This window comes from Schistocerca cancellata, chromosome 3 (genome assembly GCF_023864275.1).
Source record: "Schistocerca cancellata isolate TAMUIC-IGC-003103 chromosome 3, iqSchCanc2.1, whole genome shotgun sequence".
Classification (NCBI taxonomy): Eukaryota; Metazoa; Arthropoda; class Insecta; order Orthoptera; family Acrididae; genus Schistocerca; species Schistocerca cancellata.
The window spans coordinates 597595776-597618172 of record NC_064628.1 but is presented as its reverse complement, the minus strand read 5'-3'; the positions used below and the strand labels follow the sequence as shown (position 1 = coordinate 597618172).

The following is a 22397-nucleotide window of genomic DNA, read 5'->3' as shown; positions in this document are numbered from 1 at the left end:
AAGGTCTCCACTCTCACAAAGGCTTAAAAACTTTTCACGAGTAGTGACACCATATCACAGCAGTTTTCTTGTCATAAAATATATTTATAAGTAATTTCATAGTTTTATAAGTAAAAAATTTTATTATGTGTATTTTTGAATGAAATATGCATAGATTTAAATAATTTTCTTGTTTAGTAAGCAAAGACAAAATATTTGACTAGAAGGAAGTGTAAAAACACAGCATCACGCGAAGCGAAATGGAAACTGGAACAGCGTACGACTCAGCTGTGCGCGCTTAACAATGGATGCTTACGTCAGTACTAGGGAAAAGACATTGACCTTGCGCTAGCGCAATAGGCTAACTCGCGGCACAACCAAATAGAAACGCGAAGCTGCACAAGTATCAAGCCCAATTTCAAAATAAATAATAACGCGTAACAACTATATTTACTATCGGGGAATAAAGGAATATAACATTGCATTCAGGCCTATATCAACATGAGAAGTTGCGTCAGTACTAAAATATATACATTGTAGCTAGAATTTAAAGAAATCATTACAATGAAAGATACAGAACGTGTTAGGTAACAAAATGATAAGATACCGTAGGATATGTCAAAGTAACTTTCTTTGCAGGGTAAATGAACAAAAGGAATACAAATGCAAGTAAATAAATATATAAACAAATAAGAATGAAATATGAAGTGGCTGCAAACGAAGGTGATGACCGAGTATATACGTGGCCTATGAGCTACGAAACACAATTAGTTTTTAAGTTAGTTATAAGTTTTTTATATTGCAGCGACCACTGCATCGACACGGCACAGAAGAAGAGATTTACGACGGGTGTTATAGGTACCAAATGAAAAACGGGCCGCACCTCAACGGAATTATTTAGTTATTAGTATGTCTATATGTATATTTTGGTCAACAAGCAAATGAAGAATAAGAATATACATCGTCGCAGTGCAACTACAAAACACTTACCCGTACCTACTGATTACAAAGTGCACATAAACACGGAGGCATATTACCTCAAATAAAACTAATCAATTCATATCGCGTCACATACGAACATAAACGACGACATTTCCACATAATCGTAAAGAGATAAGTACGACTTAATGCAAAACTTTTGCGTTACGAACACAAAGGTACACGTAAAAAATTATAAGCAACACAATGGTATATAGTACATGAGTCGTTAATACGTTTCGGTTCTATGAAAAGGGAGTTCCCTGATAAGTGATTTAAGAAAGGACGAATAGCATTTCCTTAGTAATCCATAAACCAGTGATATAGTATTCCTTATTCTCTCCCCAACGCAGGAAGCGGCGCCAAAACGTAGTTAAGCCAGCAACGCGAAATATAGAATCCTGATGTAAATGTCTCTGTTTCTCCCTAGGAAAATATTAAACTCTCATAACTGATGTATGCATGACTGGAAAATAAATTGTGGATGCATTAAATGCATATATAGTAGCACAATGTAATGGAATGTAAATGAGTTACTTATATTTATGTAAAAAGCGTTTTTTTAAGCTAACCAACAATCTATACTAACCGGCAACTGTAACTGAAAAAGGAATTTTGTAATGTTTTAGTATTTAATAATTTTCTACGTTTGATACAAATAATAGGTGGAATGTCAGCCTTAGACGTAAGCCATTGTAATATGCAGTGTTATGTCAAAATGTTTATGTGAATTTTATGTGTATATCGAGCCATATGTAAAAGATGAACTTGAAAAACTAACACAAAAGGAGAAAACCTCAAGGATTAAAAACAATTCTCACGTCAAAGTGAACGACGAAATAGATACTGGTATCCAAACGCGTGTACAATAGTGCAACGAATCAGTTATGGTAATGTCATGCTACGCAACGTCTGATATACTAATCATCAAACTACAATTGTGCAAGCATCACTTACCTTGTCGTCGGGTGTTGATGTGCAGTATTCACCCCACTGACAATGTGGATACGACGGAGAAGATCCTTCCTGGGGCGTATCAAAGGTGAATTATCTGCCGCAGCATCGGTTCTTGGAGAGTAAACACACATGCATCGCACTCACAATGGGAGACCACGCCACAGCAAATTATTCGACAGACAGTACGGCACTCAGTGTGAAAGTGCCACTAAAGCGGGAGTGGAAGCGCGAGGACCGTACACAATGCGTGGAGCATTAACGGCTCTTGCGCACCCAACAAACGTATTTCGTGCACATGCGCCCAGAGACTGGCAATGTTGCCAAAAGGACAAGTAGCCGCTCCAACAGTGCTCTCATGTAAATACTTAATGAACTATCTGTATATAAGTTATGTATTTCCTGTAAGATAATGTGTAAGCAAGGCAAACTGACACCTCCAACCCAAAATACAAAGAAACATACGCCGACGAATAAAGATCATTGTACCTCTTTCGGCAACATTTAAATTTAAGGTGTACGAGTGTATACAAAAAACTGCGCACCTCCATTGCATGTCACCGCACAGTGTGGGGGCAATTGTATAGATACATAAGGAAAACCACCACCAAGCTACGACAAGAATTTAAAACCAATGATAATAATCATAATTTGCTAAGCCGGAAGGCGAATAACAAATGATAAAAACTCCATTTTTTGTCAATCATTAGAGAGACTCTGTCTTTAGTTCTCGTGGCGAGAAGACGTTTTTCTTGTAATACAATGTGTCGTCTGAATAATAATCCTATGAAAATATTAAGTCTGAACGTTCGTTTTTGTGCAAAACCACGAAAGTTTTCTTTTCTTCCGCGCATTATGCCAATGTCATGTCAACAAGCTGCCTGCATCAGAAGAGGAGGTCCCATTAAGAATTAATATTATACACACGGTCAAGAAAGAGAAAAACTTATGGCGGGAGAAGACGAGTATAACCAAGGGTACCAGACTCGACGTAAGTTCACGAAACCACTGGATCAAAAGTGAAAGACAATTTATTCGCTGCCAAATTAATAAAAATCAAAAATGTCAATAGTATAATTAATTTGTTCAAAAAGGTACGGCCAAACTTTCAGGAAACGTTCCTCACACACAAATAAAGAAAAGATGTTATGTGGACATGTGTCCGGAAACGCTTAATTTCCATGTTAGAGCTCATTTTAGTTTCGTCAGTATGTACTGTACTTCCTCGAATCACCGCCAGTTGGCCCAATTGAAGGAAGGTAGTGTTGACTTCGGTGCTTGTGTTGACATGCGTCTCCTTGCTCTACAGTACTAGCATCAAGCACATCAGTACGTATCATCAACAGGTTAGTGTTCATCAAGAACGTGGTTTTGCAGTCAGTGCAATGTTTACAAATGCGGAGTTGGCAGATGCCCATTTGATGTCTGGATTGGCACGGGGCAATAGCCGTGGCGCGGTACGTTTGTATCGAGACAGATTTCCAGAACGAAGGTGTCCCGACAGGAAGACGTTCGAAGCAATTGATCGGCGTCTTAGGGAGCATGGAACATTCCAGCCTATGACTCGCGACTGGGGAAGACCTAGAACGACGAGGATACCTGCAATGGACGAGGCAATTCTTCGTGCAGTTGACGATAACCATAATGTCAGCGTCAGAGAAGTTGCTGCTGTACAAGGTAACGTTGACCAAGTCACTGTATGGAGAGTGCTGCGGGAGAACCAGTTGTTTCCGTACCATGCACAGCGTGTGCAGGCACTATCAGCAGCTGATTGGCCTCCACGGGTACACTTCTGCGAACGGTTCACCCAACAATGTGTCAATCCTCATTTCAGAGCAAATGTTCTCTTTACGGATGATGCTTCATTCCAACGTGATAAAATTGTAAATTTTCACAATCAGCATGTGTGGGCTGACGAGAATCCGCACGCAATTGTGCAATCACGTCATCAACACAGATTTTCTGAGAACGTTTGGGCAGGCATTGTTGGTGATGTCTTGATTGGTCCCCATGTTGTTCCACCTACGCTCAATGGAGCACGTTATCATGATTTCATATGGGATACTCTACCTGTGCTGCTAGTACATGTGCCTTTACAAGTACGACACAACATGTGGTTCATGTACGATGGAGCTCCTGCACATTTCAGTCGAAGTGTTCGTACGCTTCTCAACAACAGATTCGGTGACCGATGGATTGGTAGAGGCGGACCAATTCCATGGCCTCCACGTTCTCCTGACCTCAACCCTCTTGACTTTCATTTATGGGGACATTTGAAAGCTCTTGTCTACGTAACCCCGGTACCAAATATAGAGACTCTTCGTGCTCGTATTGTGGGCGGCTGTGATACAATACGCCATTCTCCAGGGCTGCATCAGCGCGTCAGGGATTCCATGCGACGGAGGGTGGATGCATGTATCATCGCTAACGGAGGACATTTTGAACATTTCCTGTAACAAAGTGTTTGAAGTCACGCTGGTACGTTCTGATGCTGTGTGTTTCCACTCCATGATTAATGTGATTTGAAGAGATGTAATAAAATGAGCTCTAACATGGAAAGTAAGCGTTTCCGGACACATGTCCACGTAACATATTTTCTTTCTTTGTTTGTAAGGAATGTTTCCTGAAAGTTTGGCCGTACCTTTATATATATATATATATATATATATATATATATTTGCACACCAAACATTAAATGGTCATGGTGGTGTCGTACGAGCGGCGCGACTGTTTCTGGAAAGACGCGTGAACGATTGCGACGTCTGTCCGTGCCGGAAGATGCGGTCGATGTTGATAAGCCTTATACCCAGCACCGTGAGTACCATTCCACGAGCCCCCACGGAGAGAATATTGTCAGGCAGCATTCCTTCCTCTAGAAGTATAGCGTCACTGCTGCCTGTGGGAGACTGTTCACATTCCTTTTCAGACGTTCAGGAGGCAGTCCTCGGACGGAGCACGCGGCCGTTTCTTGTGCTTTTGTGGGGAACGCTGTTTGTGAACGTGTGTTTCGGAATCCGAATGGGGGTGGGTCTCTTCGAATGCCCTGTTATCAGGAAGAAAGTCTGCAATCAGCACGACCTGTGCGTCATGTCCATCTTCTCATCCGTACTGTCCTACAAGGCCTGCCGTTGATTGTCTCCTCTACGGGGCTCCGTCGTAGCGGATGGGTCCAATAATTCTGACTCCACCATGTCCGTCCCGTCGGGAGCGTCTGTTTGACGAGTGTGGTCGACTTCGTATGGGGCAGCCGCCTGTTCATCCTCTGCATAATTGAGGGGAAGGGTCTTGATCGTAGGGCGATCCGCAGTTTCACCTTTCGGAATTTGAGTAAATTGCCGTTCTAGACACGTCGACCTAACACGTCCTTCAAGGCTGTCCGTCGTACATAATAATCGTCCTACAGCCGCCAGTGATGAAGTATAAGGGCACTTGTTACGTCATTTCAGTTCTAATCCGTCGAACCCGGTACGTAGTAGAAGTGGTCCATTCTTTGGTGTTGCGATTGTTTACGTCAGTGTAGATTATCCACCACATCACTGCAGTGCCACTCTTACGATATATTTTGTCATTAAAAAAAAATGGTTCAAATGGCTCTGAGCACTATGGGACTTAACTGCTGCGGTCATCAGTCCCCTAGAACTTAGAACTACTTAAACTTAACTAACCCAAGGACATCACACACATCCATGCCCGAGGCAGGATTCGAACCTGTGACCGTAGCGGTCGCGCGGTTCCAGACTCTAGCGCCTAGAACCCCTCGGCCACTAAGGCCGGCTATTTTGTCATTCATGGCGTTTTCGAGTGGTGTAGTATCCATGTCTGAACTGCTTTAGCTGATAATCTGCTACATGGAAGGAGTTGTTTATACTAACAAAAAACTAAGTATTCTTTTTCGGCAGTTAACTCCTTATCGCAAAGTACTAAATTTAGGATCTTCTATCATTTACAGAATCTTCACTCAAATGATTTAGAACACAGGGTACGCAAATCCGTACGTAATCCTTTTCTGACGTGTGTGGTATCTCTTCCGACAACGAAATTCCCTCATTTCATACACAAATGGAACGGGAAGAAACGCTATCATGTGGGAACACGGTAAGTACCCTTCGCCCTGCACTTCGCAGTGGTTTGCAGAAAATGTATGCAGATGTAGAGTCCGTTTTTCCGCAGAGCATGGCGATTATTAGTTTCAGTTTTGAGGCGGCGAATTAATCTGGAACTGAAGCAGCCGGGTACGTACAAAACGTTATTTATTTGATTCCATTCTGTTCGTAAATTTTTACCATTATTCGTTTGCTTCCATGTTGTGAAATACGAAAAATACATGAGTCCCTTTCTAATATATCCGAAAACCAATCACTATTTTACTACGTATTTTCTCTAGTTCGTCAATTTTTCCGCCTTTCAGTCTCTTTTCATCGTATTGGAACCTATTTCCCGTACCTATTATTCTAGAGGATTAACTCCTATTGTTAACATTTTATTCAAAAACACTAGTCACCCGAAATTCAAGCAGAGCTATTCTTTTATACAGACAGATATCTGTGACGAAACTCTTGAGAGGCTTTCGAGGCTTAGCCTACCCAAAAATTTGAAGAAAAAGTACAACTAGAATATAACAAGACGTTGAAAACAATTTAAGTTTGTTTTGTACGTTACTAAACTTACATTCGATCCGTCAAAGAGCTGAGAGTTCACAGATTTATGCAGGCTAACCAGTTATAACGGTTCACTGGAGGCTTCTAGGAACAGCATCTTGCTTTGACGCGGCAGCCGGTAGTCACGTGTGCTGTGGGAGAGTGGCCTTGAGGCTTGCTTGAGCTGCGAAATTGCAAGGTTGCTACATAGGCGAAATTGTATTTCGCGCGCGTAAGTCCAGGTTTAGTAGTACCACTCGTGAGTGCATGCGATTAACTGATTATGTTACTGTTAGTGCAGAAGAAACAGTTTTATCTTTATTTCGCGAATAAGATGATAACTCATTTTGAAGCTAAACGTATGAAACCAAGTCGCTTACAAAGATAAGCTATTCACACTACGTTGAAGGCATTAAAATATTTGATGGCAAACAGAACAGAAAATTTCAATTTTCTTGGAATAAAAAGTATCCTTGGCTTACAGGATGCTCCGCTAACAAATTGTATTGTTATACTTGTATTTTGTTTGATGCGTCTGGAATTGAAAAAGAATAGACGTGAGCTTCTTTCGAAGTATGTTGAACATTCTTTCTGAAGCAGACTACTATTCACAACATATCATGCGGTTGTGAAACAAAAAAGATTCGTAATCGAGAGACTTATTGATGTTGTTTGTATCTTGGGAAAGCGAAAGTTCGCATTCAGAAACCACTCTGATGATGAAACTTCTGGAAACAAGAGAATTACTTAGAATTACTTGAGCTTTTGTCTAGGCAGAAGTTTATTCATGGTCACTTGCAGGAGCACGTCTGGGTTCAAAGGAACATAAAACACAGTTCAAAAGGAATTGATTTTGTCGATCTCGTTAATGATGGAATTAAAGAAAGTTAGAATCACACGAGTTTGTTGTAGTGCAGGCAGATAAAACCCTGGTTATATCTTGTAAGTCACAAACGAATATTCTAGTGATAAAATTGCTCATGTTTTATCAGAAATTGTACTCAGTGCACTTGATCTCTGAGGCATTGCTTAAAAAATAATGAACCAACTTTGATGTAGCCTCAGTAATAGCAGTTAAACATGGTGGTGTCCGTAACTTTGTTACACAAAAATATCCGCGAGCTATATTTTAGCACTGTTGTACTTGGAAACTTAATCTAATGCTGTTAATCATCATCTTCAGTTTTCTGCTATATTAGCAGGTCCTTTGCCTCTCCATTTTCTGCGATCCATTGCAGTTAGGCTTTTCTTTTGCAACTTCTTAGCATTCCATTCATTTTTAGAAAATCTACAAAGAGAACACAACTCTTAGAAAATAAAAGATTCAGATTGCCTAAAACATGTACTAAATGCTGGAATTCAATTCAGGAGCTATTTTGGCAATATATCTTAAATACCATGAGTTTAAAGCATTTTCCAGAATATGACCACAATTGATGTGGACTGAGATGCAGAGTCGTTCTACAGTGCTTGTGGTTTTCTTAGCAGTCTTACTAAAATTCAATTCCTTTTCCTGCTTTGCCTTTGCACAGAAATATTAGTGTGTGTTGGGCATCTTTATGGACTTCTTCAATACAAAATTGCGTGTGATATTATTATGTGCAATGCTGAAATCAAGAAGACATCTGTTCGTTGAAAGATATTGTATCAGAAAAACTGTGAGCTCATCTATTGAAAGCTGTAGCAATAAATTTCACGGTGAAATATGTGTTAGAGAATATGGCTTGCAGTTCCTTAAAATGTTATCTTATGAGATCTTAGATAAAATATAGCGCAAATTGAAATGAGTTTTGGAGACCTTCAGAATATTCAGTTTATGGAGTTGCTTGATAAGAAGCAGTTCTGAAAATATAGATCAAATTTTCCAGCAACAAAACTAAATGGCTCTCATACAACTTACCCATTATACAACAAAGAACGACCGGAAAATCTATTGGAAAATGAGTTAGGAAACATTTATACTGACAAACATAAAAACTTACCACTTGAAGACCTTAAATTCTTTATGGGCAATGATCTTGAAAATATTTATAACAAAGTTACAAAGCTTATCAAATTGATTCTTATATTGCCTGTCACTACAGCTTCTGAGATAAGAATTTAAAATTGCCTTTGCAATTCAATGACAAATATAGCTTAAGTTCTCTCTGCATAACAGCCATAGAAAAGACACTGGTTAAATCACTCCCAAGTGATCAGAAATTTAAAGATAAACTGATTGATAACTTAACTACCAAGAAGAATCGACGCATACAAAGATAGAAGGTAAGCCTTCCTGCAGTTAACTCATTAGCTTTGCCTCTGACAGATACGTTGCTGAAATTTCCTCCAATATCTCCATTCCACCCATAAAATTTTATGTCTAGTGGCATTTCTTACAGCCTGCCTCATTAGGGGTGAAGGAATGGGTAATTTACTTTCTATCTGACAAGACGCTTGACCATCTGTAAGGTAAGTGTGGAGTAAGAAATTTTTCCGCGCCTATGTTTGCCACCCAGTTGTGATGATATATGAATCCTGCTTTGGGATTGCATCACCCACTTACAGTTCCATAAGAATCTATCGTTCCAGCATTCACTCTAGTTTCAATACACATTTACTCATAAGGGACTAAAACGTAATGTTTATTCGGGAGTGCTGCACCATATAATTGAGAAATTTGCATGAATTTTAGTACATAACCATTAACTATGATAACTTCAAGAGCGCGAGGAGGAGTACTGTAAATGTTCTCCCTGTATACGATACAGGGTACTGAAATACAAACACAGTAAAACAATAAAATCGCGAAGAGACCACTCCAGATGAACTGGAGAAGCATTAGCACAGCAAAAGCGTAACGAAATATTAGAATCGACACAGTACTCACTGTGAGTGACTGTTTTCTGCTCTTGCTTGTCGTATCCGTTACCATTATAGAGAGATAATTGTCAAGACGTCACCGCTAAGCGCGTACTTACCGTTTGTCGCACAGGCTCTGCACGTCTTCCACAATAACCCAAAGCTCGTGGAGTCTCCTGCACATCTACAGGTGTGACGTGAGTCCCCCTAGTCGTAGGTCCATCACGTGACGCTATCGCGTCCCTGCCACTGCACAGCAACTACGTTTAGATTAACGGGGAAGCACGTTTCTTTCGCAATCGTCAGTGCCGCCAACCCAGTCAGCTTATCCGGTAGAGTGATATCAGCATCTACAGAAAAAAAGGCGACTACGTCCAGTGCATAATGATACACACAGAGTCGTCTCCAGCTAATTTAGCGCCTTGGCTAAGTAGCGTGTCTGACGCTCTAACCCGCTCCACCAATCCACTCCCCCCTCCCACTTGTCGTCCCAGTGCAATAATGTATTGTTTAGGCAGATGTAACAGAAGGAGGCACATTTCAGACTACCTAACAGATCAAAACGAAAATTTCTGTTCCGACAAATGGTTCAAATGGCTCTGATGCGACTTAACTTCTGAGGTCATCAGTCGCCTAGAACTTACAACTAATTAAACCTAACTAACCCAAGGACATCACACACATCCATGCCCGAGGCAGGATTCGAACCTGCAACCGTAGCGGTCGCTCGGTTCCAGACTGTAGCGCCCAGAACCGCACAGCCACTCCGGCCGGCTGCTGTACCGACACTGACAATGTTGAGTGTTTATAAAAAAAGTTCAAGGCAATCGTAAAATGCGTTTTAGACAGGTACGTGCCGAGTAAAACTGTGTGGGACGGGAAAAACCCACCGTGGTTCAACAACAAAGTTAGGAAACTACTGCGAAAGCAAAGAGAGCTTCACTGCAAATTTAAACGCAACAAAAACCTCTCAGACAAACAGAAGCTAAACGATGTCAAAGTTAGCGTAAGGAGGGCTATGCGTGAAGCGTTCAGTGAATTCGAAAGTAAAATTCTATGTACCGACTTGACAGAAAATCCTAGGAAGTTCTGGTCTTACATTAAATCAGACACTCTGGGATGATAATGGCATTGAAACAGAGGATGACACGCGTAAAGCTGAAACACTAAACACCTTTTTCCAAAGCTGTTTCACAGAGGAAGACCACACTGCAGTTCCTTCTCTAAATCCTCGCACCAACGAAAAAATGACTGACATCGAAATAAATCTCCAAGGAATAGAAAAGCAACTGGAATCACTCAACAGAGGAAAGTCCACTGGACCTGACGGGATACCAGTTCGATTCTACACAGAGTAAGAGAAAGAACTTGCCCCCCTTCTAACAGCCGCGTACCGCAAGTCTCTAGAGGAACGGAAGGTTCCAAATGATTGGAAAAGAGCACAGGTAATTCCAGTTTTCAAGAAGGGTCGTCGAGCAGATGCGCAAAACTGATATCGATCTGTTGTTGAATTTTAGAACATGTTTTTTGCTCGCGTATCATGTAATTTCTGGAAACCCAGAATCTACACTGTAGGAATCAACATGGATTCCGGAAACAGCGATCGTGTGAGACCCAACTCGCTTTATTTGTTCATGAGACTCAGAAAATATTAGATACATGCCCCCAGGTAGATGCCATTTTCCTTGACTTCGGAAGGCGTTCGATACAGTTCCACACTGTCGCCTGATAAACAAAGTGAGATCCTACGGAATATCAGACAAGCTGTGTGGCTGGATTGAAGAGTTTTTAGCAAACAGAACACAGCATGTTGTTCTCAATGGAGAGACGTCTACAGACAAAGTAACCTCTGGCGTGGCACAGGGGAGTGTTATGGGACCATTGCTTTTCACAATATATATCAATGAACTAGTAGATAGTGTCGGAAGTTCCGTGCGGCTTTTCGCGGATGATGTTGTAGAATACAGAGAAGTTGCAGCATTAGAAAATTGCAGCGAAATGCAGGAAGATCTGCAGCGGATAGGCACTTGGTGCAGGGAGTGGTAACTGGCCCTTAACATAGACAATGTAATGTATTGCGAATACATAGAATGAAGGATCCATTATTGTATGATTAAATGATAGCGGAACAAACACTGGTAGCAGTTACTTCTGTAAGATATCTGGGAGTATGCGTACACAACGATTTGAAGTGGAATGATCATATAAAATTAGTTGTTGATAAGGCGGGTGCCAGGTTGAGATTCATTGGGAGAGTCCTTAGAAAATGTAGTCCATCAACAAAGGAGGTGGCTTACAAAACGCTCGTTCGATCTATAATTGAGTATTGCTCATCAGTGCGGGATCTGTACCAGGTCGGGTTGACAGAGGAGATAGAGAAGATCCAAAGAAGAGCGACGAGTTTCGTCACAAGGTTATTTGGTAAGTGTGATAGCGTTACGGAGATGTTTAGCAAACTCAAGTGGCAGAGTCTGCAAGAGAGGCGCTCTGCATCGCGGTGTAGCTTGCTGTCCAGGTTTCGAGAGGGTGCGTTTCTGGATGAGGTATCGAATGTATTGCTTCCCCCTACTTATGCCTCCCGAGGAGATCACGAATGCAAAATTAGAGAGATTCGAGCGCGCACGGAGGCATTCCGGCAGTCGTTCTTGCCGCGAACCATACGCGACTGGAACAGGAAAGCGAGGTAATGACAGTGGCACGTAAAGTGCCCTCCGCCACACACCGTTGGTTGGCTTGCGGAGTATAAATGTAGATGTAGATGTAGATGTAGAAGTTGTATGGCAATGTGTCAAAAGTTGTTTCATAAGTAACTGTTTGGAGATTTAATTATATCAAAAGAGGAGCTGCGGAATTAAAGCAAAAGAAAAGTAAGAATATTGTGGAAAGCTGAAAAACAGCAGAAGAAAGGAATCATGTCTGACAACCATGTGAAAATACCACAGTCGCTTACCACCTATTTCATTTTCACGTTTCTGCCGCCAGCATCAACCGGGCTCCGAACCTGTGGATTACATTTTACCGGAATTGCACTAAAGCTAATTCAAAAATTAATTTACAGAATGGTACGCTGTTAAATTTTCATTCTTGAGAGCAACACACAGAGCGAGGTGGCGCAGTGGTTAGAACATTGAACTCGCATTCGTGAGGACGACGGTTCAATCCCTCGTCTAGCCATCCTGAGTTTGGTTTTCCGTGATTTCCCTAAATCGCTTCAGGCAGATGCCGGCATGGTTCCTTTGAAATGGCATGGTCAACTTCCTACCCCATCCTTCCCTAATCGGATGGGACTGATGACCTCGCTGTTTGGTCACCTCTTCCAAAACAACCAACCAGCCAAAAGAACGCCGTAAAATGTCTACGTACCCAAAAGCAATATTGGCGTGCAAACTTATTTGCAGCCTCGTCTGAGAATCTGTGTTCTTCTGAAGTGACTCATGATTGCCCTGAACGACCTTAATGAGTATCAGATAAAACGCTGGTCAAAAACTCACCAGTTAACGATTTTCCCAAAGTATAACTTCGATTTACTGTTTAAGGTGTGACGCAGTCTCAACAAGAAACGATGTATTTTAAATACCAAAAGCAGTGTTTTGGCGCTTTTGCACTGTGATATGGCGTGCCCTTAAAACAGTGCTAATGCTATATGTGCACATGTGCGTGGGTGGACCCTGGTATTGTTGTGGTGGTCTTCAGTCCTGAGACTGATTTGATGTAGCTCTCCATGCTACTCTATCCTGTGCAAGCTTCTTCATCTCCCAGTACCTACTGCAGCCTACATCCTTCTGAATCTGCTTAGTGTATTCATCTCTCGGTCTCCCTCTACGATTTTTACCCTCCACGCTGCCCTCCAATACTAAATTGGTGATCCCTCGATGTCTCAGAACATGTCCTACCAACTGATCCCTTCTTCTAGTCAAGTTTCGCCACAAGCTCCTCTTCTCCCCAACTCTATTCAACACCTCCTCATTTGTTATGTGGTCTACCCATCTAATCTTCAGCATTCTTCTGTAGCACCACATTTCGAAAGCTTCTATTCTCTTCCTGTCTAAACTATTTATCGTCCACGTTTCACTTCCATGCATGGCTACACTCCATACAAATACTTTCAGAAACGACTTCCTGACACTTAAATCTACACTCGACGTTAACAAATTTTTCTTCTTCAGAAACGCTTTCCTTGCCATTGCCAGTCTACATTTTACTTCGACCATCATCAGTTATTTTGATCCCCAAATAGCAAAACTCCTATACTACTTTAAGTGTCTCATTTCCTAATCTAATTCCCTCAGCATCACCCGACTTAATTCGACTACATTCCATTATCCTCGTTTTGCTTTTGTTGATGTTCATCTTATACCCTCCTTTCAAGACACTGTCCATTCCATTCAACTGCTCTTCCAAGTCCTTTGCTGTCTCTGACAGAATTACAATGTCATCGGCGAACCTCAAAGTTTTTATTTCTTCTCCATGGATTTCAATTCCTACTCCGAACTTTTCTTTTGTTTCCTTTATTGCTCGCTCAATATACAGATTGAATAACATCGGGGAGGGGCTACAACCCTGTCTCACTCCCTTCCCAACCACTGCTTCCCTTTCATACCCCTCGACTCTTATAACTGCCATCTGCTTTCTGTACAAATTGTAATTAGCCTTTCGCTCCCTGTATTTTACCCCTGCCACCTTCAGATTATGAAAGAGAGTATTCCAATCAACATTGTCAAAAGCTTTCTCTAAGTCTACAAATGCTAGAAACGTAGGTTTGCCTTTCCTTAATCTTTCTTCTAACATAAGTCGTAGGGTCAGTATTGCCTCACGTGTTCCAACATTCCTACGGAATCCAAACTGATCTTCCCCGAGGTCGGCTTCTATCTGTTTTTCCATTCGTCTGTAAAGAATTCGCGTTAGTATTTTGCAGCCGTGACTTATTAAACTGATAGTTCGGTAATTTTCACATCTGTCAACACCTGCTTTCTTTGGGATTGGAATTATTATATTCTTCTTGAAGTCTGAGGGTATTTCGCCTGTCTCATACATCTTGCTCACCAGATGGTAGAGTTTCGTCAGGACTGGCTCTCCCAAGGCCGTCAGTAGTTCTAATGAAATGTTGTCTACTCTGGGTGCCTTGTTTCGACTCAGGTCTCTCAGTGCTCTGTCAAACTCTTCACGCAGTATCTTATCTCCCATTTCGTCTTCATTTACATCCTCTTCCATTTCCATAATATTGTCCTCAAGTACATCGCCCTTGTATAAACCCTCTATATACTCCTTCCACCTTTCTGCTTTCCCTTCTTTGCTTAGAACTGGCTTTCCATCTGAGCTCTTGATGTTCATACCAGTGGCTCTCTTTTCTCCAAAGGTCTCTTTAATTTTCCTCACCCCTAGTGAGATAAGCCTCTACATCCTTACATTTATCATCTAGCCATACCTGCTTAGCCATTTTGCACTTCCTGTCGATCTCATTTTTGAGACGTTTGTATTCCTTTTTGCCTGCTTCATTTACTGCATTTTTATATTTTCTCCTTTCATCAATTAAATTCAAAATTTTTTCTGTTACCCAAGGATTTCTACTAGCCCTCGTCTTTTTACCTACTTGATCCTCTGCTGCCTTCACTACTTCGTCCCTCAAAGCTACCCATTCTTCTTCTACTGTATTTCTTTCCCCCATTCCTGTCAATTGTTCCCTTATGCTCTCCCTGAAACTCTCTACAACCTCTGGTTCTTTCAGTTTATCCAGATCCCATCTCCTTAAATTCCCACCTTTTGCAGTTTCTTCAGTTTTAATCTACAGTTCATAACCAATAGATTGTGGTCAGAGTCCACATCTGCCCCTGGAAATGTCTTACAATTTAAAACCTGGTTCCTAAATCTCTGTCTTACCATTATATAATCTATCCAGGGTTCTTCCATGTATACAACCTTCTTTCATGATTCTTAAACCAAGTGTTAGCTATGATTAAGTTACGCTCTGCGCAAAATTCTATCAGACGGCTTCCTCTTTCATTTCATAGCCCCAATCCATATCCACCGAGGGTGGACCCTAGCCCTTCAGAAATGTTTGCAAAGAGCTGGCGATAATTCTTCCTGTTAAATACACTACTGGCCATTAATATTGCTTCACAAAGATGAAATGCAGATGATAATCGGGTATTCATTGGACAAATATATTGTACTAGAACTGACATGTGATTACATTTTCACACAATTTGGGTGCATAGATCCTGAGAAATCAGTACCCAGAACAACCACCTCAGGCCGTAATAACGGTCTTGATACGCCTGGGCATTGAGTCAAACAGAGCTTGGATGGCGTGTACAGGTACAGCTGCCCATGCAGCTTCAACACGATACCACAATTCATCAAGAGTAGTGACTGGCGTACTGTGACGAGCCGGTTGCTCGGCCACCATTGACCAGACATTTTCAATTGGGGAGAGATCTGGAGAATGTGCTGGCCAGGGTAGCAGTCGAACAGTTTCTGTATCCAGAAAGGCCCGTACAGGACCTGCAACATGCGGTAGTGCATTATCCTGGTGAAATGTAGGGTTTCGTAGGGATCGAATGAAGGATAGAGTCACGGGTCGTAACAAATCCGAAATGTAACGTCCACTGTTCAAAGTGCCGTTAATGCGAACAAGAGGTGGCCGAGACGTGTAACCAATTGCACCCCATATCATCACGCCGGGTGATACGCCAGTATGGCGATGAGAATAGACGCTTCCACTGTGGGTTCACGGCGATGTCGCCAAACACGGATGCGACCATCGTGATGCTGTAAACAGAACCTGGATTCATACGAAAAAATGAGGTTTTGTCATTCGTGCACCCAGGTTCGTCGTTGAGTTCACCATCGAAGGCGCTCCTGTCTGTGATGCAGCGTCAAGGGTAGCCGCAGCCATGGTCTTCGAGCTGATAGTTCATGCTGCTGCAAACGTCGTCGAACTGTTCGTGCAGATGGTTGTTGTCTTGCAAACGTCCCCATCTGTTGACTCAGGGATCGAGAAGTGGCTGCACGATCTGTTACAGCCATGCGGATAAGATGCCTGTCATCTCGACTGCTAGTGATACGAGGCCGTTGGGATCCATCATGGCGTTCCATATTACCCTCCTGAACCCACCGGTTCCATAGTCTGCTAACAGTCATTGCATCTCGACCAACGCAAGCAGCAATGTCGCGATACGATAAACCGCAATCGCGGTAGGCTACAATCCGACCTTTATCAAAGTCGGAAACGTGATGGTACGCATTTCTGTTTCTTACACGAGGCATCGCAACAACGTTTCAGCAGGCAACACCGGTCAACTGCTGTTTGTGTATGAGAAATCGGTTGGAAACTGTCCTCATGTCAGCATGTTGTAGGTGTCGGCACCAACCATGTGTGAATGCTCTGAAAAGCTAATCATTTGCATATCACAGCATCTTCTTCCTGTCGGTTAAATTTCGCGTCTGTTGCACGTCATATTCGTGATGTAGCAATTTTAATGATCAGTAGTGTAGTATAACTTCCCGTTTTAAGTTATCAACCCATTGTACTCCATTGTATAATAAGAAGAATTCTCTTCTTATTTTATTTCAGATCGCGGCTTCAGCATATAATTATCGTATATTTTGAATATATATTTTCTTTTCTGTTTCGACTAGACAATTGTTTCCAATACTTTAATTATTTACGCTCATTACAATCTCGCACACGCAAGTACACCACCATACAATGGCGAATAGTCCAGATACAAGTGTTCTCATGAACAACCTGAATAAGAGTGAGTATACGACCTACATTAAGACATAATTTTTCTACATAGACAACTGACAGTCACCAGTAAATGATTTCTAAAGTCTGTCAGAAAAATTATACTTAAAATTAAAACTATATCATTTTGAAACGTATGAATATAAAGCTAAGTAAAAACACGGCTACTGATAATGATTCATTCGCTTTTAGAGTCCAATACTTTTCTGAAGTATAGCGCTCTAATCTTGGCTCTGTTAAGGATGACTTGGATTTGAGGAAGCCCGGTGTGTCCAAGATCCCTTGCCACTGTGGGAAGGCATATATTGGTCAGACAATCCGGACCATTCAGGACCGATGTGTTGAGCATCAGCGGCACACACGGCTGCTTCAACCTGGGAAATCTGCAGTGGCGGAGCACTGTCTCACCGAGGGACACAGAATGCTATATGACGAGACACAAATGGTTACCCCTTCATCTCGCTATTGGGACTGTGTTTTAAAAGAATCCATAGAGATTCGTTTATCTGACAATCTTATTAATAGAGACAAGTAAGACTTGGGACCCGGTGTTATCTGACATTAAAAAACAACGGTCTGTGTACCGATCGTCGGAATAAAATTTTTAATTTTTTTTAAATTTTTGACAGCGATATCTCGATTTCGCTTGTTTCCACCACTGGCGGCGCGGTATGTTTACTGCGCTAGAGGGCAGTTACGGCACCTTCTCCGCACGCGTTGTGGGTCTTCTGCGGCCCATATAGGGACCTTCCTCAAAGATCGGAAGATCGAACATTACACGTACAGAACGCTGGACGAGAGAACCCAGCAGTACGTGATCAAGGGAGTGGACCCCAGCACCCCCAACGAGACAGTACATGCGGCCCTTTGTTACTTGGGATTCGACTGTAAAAGTGCCTCCCGGATGACAGGGTTCCGTACACACGCACCGTTACCACACTACATGGTTGAGTTAGCCGACACGGCTGATTCCCGCGCCATCCTGCAGATAAAGAACTTTCTGCGGATGGACGTGCGTGTAGAACTTTACGAACCACCCAACGTCCCCCAACAATGCAACAAATGCCAGCGGTTCGGCCACTCGGCCCTCCGCTGCGGCCTGGCAACTCGCTGCCGCGGATGCGCTGGCAACCACAGATCCAACACTTGCACACAAACACAGCCAAACCAGCGACGTTGTGCCAACTGCGGTGGGTCCCATGCGGCAAACTTCAGACAGTGCAACTCATACAAACAGGCGCTGAAGCGAAAACAAGACAAAAGCAGGGTACTGTACGACATACCACGCCCAAGGCCAGCGCCGAACCCAGTAAGGAACGGCGTAACGTTTGCCACGGTTACACGCCCTGGCGGAACGGCACAGGCTGCGGAACCTCAGCGCCCTACACACACACGTGAAACAACCGCTGCAACAGCCACACAACAGCCACAGACAACACCTGAAACCCAGCACGCATCGGTACCAACACCTATGCCCCCAAACAACACGACCCCACTCCTGGAAATCACGAACTGCGAAGAAACGCACCATATACAGGAAAACACATCCACACAAGAACCCCCCGAACCCCAAGCCCAGAGGAGGAATAGACGTACACGCAAACACAGGGCGGGGAACACGAAATCACCACAACAGGCCACGCAGCAACAACAGAACAGCAACACACAGGAAAACAGTCAACAAGACACTGAGACTGTAACTCACACTACCATCCCCCTCACCACAGAAGTAACTCAGGCACAACAACCTCTACCACGAAACACAAATGCCGCCCCAAACAACACACCAATACCTGCACAAGCGGCCGCTAACCCCACAACAGCACCTCAGGCTGCCACACCCAACACCAACACATCACCTGGGGGAATACTGGAAACACTATTCCCCCGACACACGACCATTGAAATCCTTACCAAGGTGCTGATGGCCGTCACTACACTCATCACCCAGCTCATGAGCGCCGAACCCGGGCAATACTGGGCTGTCATACACACTGCCATCACAACACTCTTTCACACTCTCACATGAATAATACGCCACACCGGGCCCATAACGCAGACCCGCACACACTATCACGGATCCTGTTCTGGAATGCAGACTCGATCCACAACAAAAGGGCAGAATTTGCCGCGTTCATGGAGCGCAAGGGAATCCTTGTCGCGCTACTGAGCGAGACTAAACTTAAACCGCACAAACAATTAAACTTTCCTGGCTACTGTTTCTATCGTACCGACCGACCGGGCGACGCCGTGGCAGGTGGAACTGCAATCGTCATACACAAAGACATTGAGCACACAAACATAGAGCTCCCTGAACTGGAAAAAATCGAGGCTACGGCCGTCAGAGTCAAGTTCAACGGAGCCTACACCACACTGATATCGGTATACAACAGTCCTGTAGGCATTTCAACACGCGATATCAGCACATTACTCAACATTTCACCGCGAGTAATAGTCGCTGGAGATCTGAACGCAAAACACCCAGAATGGAATTCACGCATACGAAATCCCAACGGCAAAAAACTGTACGAACATTCACTTGGCAGAAACTACATTATACTAGCGCCGACTGAACCGACGCACATTCCCTATCAGAGGGGACACAGGCCAGACGTGATAGACATGGCCCTCATCAAGGGCATTACATCGACACTCAACGTTTCCGTTGAAAACGATCTGCCCTCAGACCACCAACCTGTAATACTATACATTGAGGAAACACTGCAGCACATGGAACAACGTAAGATGTTGGACTACGGGCGTGCGGATTGGACAAGGTTCAAGCAAACGCTCGATAGCCACATCCCACCTATACACGAAATTAATGAAACAGCACAAATTGACGAGGCAGTAGAAACCCTCACTAACGCCGTCCAGGACGCAATGGCAGGCACCATACCTGATCGCACCTCACAACAACGCAGTGCGGCCCTGCCCCAGGAAATCCTGGGCCTAATCTCAATGAGGAATCGCCTCAGGAGACAATGGCAGCGCACCAGGCGTCCGTACTTCAAACGGCACATTAACAGACTACAGGGCATCATACACGATAAAATACAAACACATAGAACACAACAGTGGAACCACAAACTCGAAGGGCTGGACACCACACGACCTGGCGTGTGGCAACTAGCCCGACACTTCACCAGGGAGAAAATATACACCCCAACGCTTCAAGGGCCCGACGGACCTGCATACTCAGCGGAAGAGAAAGCAGAACTAATGGCCCGAACACTCGCAGCGTCATTCACACCGAACCTGGTACCATCAGATCCAGCGTTCACACTTGCTACTGACCAAGAGGTTACACGCATTCTAGCCCAACCATCGAGCGACGACATTCGACATGCTAGCACAGCTGAAGTCTCCTGGGCTATAATGCATTCCGCTGCTAGGAAAGCCCCTGGTCATGATGGCATTCAAAACCGTGTCCTCCAGGAGTTCACGGATAAAGCAACTGAGTACCTAACACACATAACGAATGCCATACTAAAACACCAACACTTCCCCGCCTTTTGGAAGACGGCCAAGGTCCTGATGTTCAGGAAGCCGGGGAAAGACCACAGCCTCCCACAAAATTACCGACCCATCAGCCTTCTGAGCTCGCTCAGTAAGATTGTTGAGAAGGTGATTCTCAAACGCATCACTAGGCACTGCATAACAAATGACATCCTGAGACCGGAGCAATTCGGCTTCAGAAATCACCACTCCACAACACAACAACTCCTACGGGTCGTTGAACACATAACACATGGCTTCAACATAAACAAAGCTACAGGGGCAGTGTTCCTGGACATCGAAAAGGCTTTCGACCGTCTATGGCACAACGGCCTCATCCGCAAACTCAGCGACGCGGGATTCCCCGACGGGCTGCTGCGTCTAATACACTCATACCTCACAGACAGGAGTTTCAACACTGACGTGCAGGGAAAACAGTCAACACGACACGGTATACACGCGGGAGTACCCCAGGGAAGCATCCTAGGGCCCCTACTGTTTAACCTCTACATAAACGATCTCCCAACCACGCACAACACAATGATGGCAATCTACGCGGATGACACAGCCATCCTTGCGCAAGATTGGAAACCATCAAACATTACGTCACGCCTACAGACTGCACTCAGAGTGGCCGAGCCTTGGTTGGAGAAATGGCGTGTTAGAGTAAACGTCGACAAGTGCGAAGCCGTTCTGTTCACGAGAAGACCGAAGCAACTGCGCAAACACCGCTACTGCAGACCAATAACTCTACATGCACGTCCAATACGTTTCCGCGAGAAAGTCAAATACCTCGGTGTCTGGCTGGACCGGAAATTACTCTGGGGGGACCACATACAACACATGACCAACCGAGCTAGCGCGAGGCTCAAACAGCTCTACCCTATGCTCAACAGGCGTAGCACACTGAACAGAAGGGTGTCGAGGTCCATGTACATGACACTTATCCGACCCCTGATGACGTACGCAGCTCCCGTCTGGGGATACGCTGCGCCTACACGCCTGCGCCGTCTGCAGCTCATACAAAACAAGGTACTCAAAATCATAAGCAATGCTCCACGATACACACGCATCGCGGACCTACACCGGGAATACCGACTTGAGACTCTCACGGAGGTAATCCACAAACTCACCACAAGACTATACAGAAACTCCAGACATTCGCAGAACCCGTTTATTCTGAATCTGGGGAACTACGACCACAACCATAGATGGAAACATAAAAGACCAAAAGATATACTTGCAAGGACATAACATCTATGGCCAAGCTTACGCAAACATAACGGCACAGGCGAGCCCCTGTTAATCAGACGCATTTACTGGATATCCAGCTGAAATACACTGCCGAATAACTGGCACCACACAGGGAAGCCGTACCGTACACTGCATGCAAACAAGCTCCACACATCCCCCATACAGTGAAATGATCTATGGCTGATCTCCCACTACTGTATAACGATCTTGATTGTTCCAGGAAAGTAGCAGCCGCAGCAACTGGGACACATCGCCATCGCCTGTCACGGTAATGATGCATGATACCTGTACTAACAAATCCAACCTTGCATGAGCTATCGCAGCTAGTAAGCCACTACTGCTCTTACTACCCACCCCACTGTCGCAGAGGTTTTTTTCCCACGGCACGAGCCATGGCACTTTTTTCCCTCTGCTCTTCAAATCGCTACCCTCACTCGCGTTTCGTCCACTATCTATCACCTGATGGACCGTGTTAATGCGTAGCCTTACCCAGACGCACGGGCAACATC

General features: G+C 43.8%; 1 protein-coding gene across 2 annotated transcripts in view; it reads right to left on the bottom strand.

Moving 5' to 3' along the window:
- The window catches only part of LOC126175487 (cyclic GMP-AMP synthase-like receptor), a 287658-nt gene extending 277976 nt beyond the window's left edge, over positions 1-9682 (bottom strand). The window contains exon 1 of one of the 2 annotated variants that reach the window (XM_049922305.1): positions 9509-9682. The gene's annotated coding sequence lies outside the window, so the exon portion shown is untranslated. Of the gene's footprint in view, positions 1-6579; positions 6715-9508 lie in introns of those variants that run through there. The other variant, XM_049922307.1, reaches the window with a different exon arrangement.
- Positions 9683-22397: the final 12715 nt, after the last annotated feature.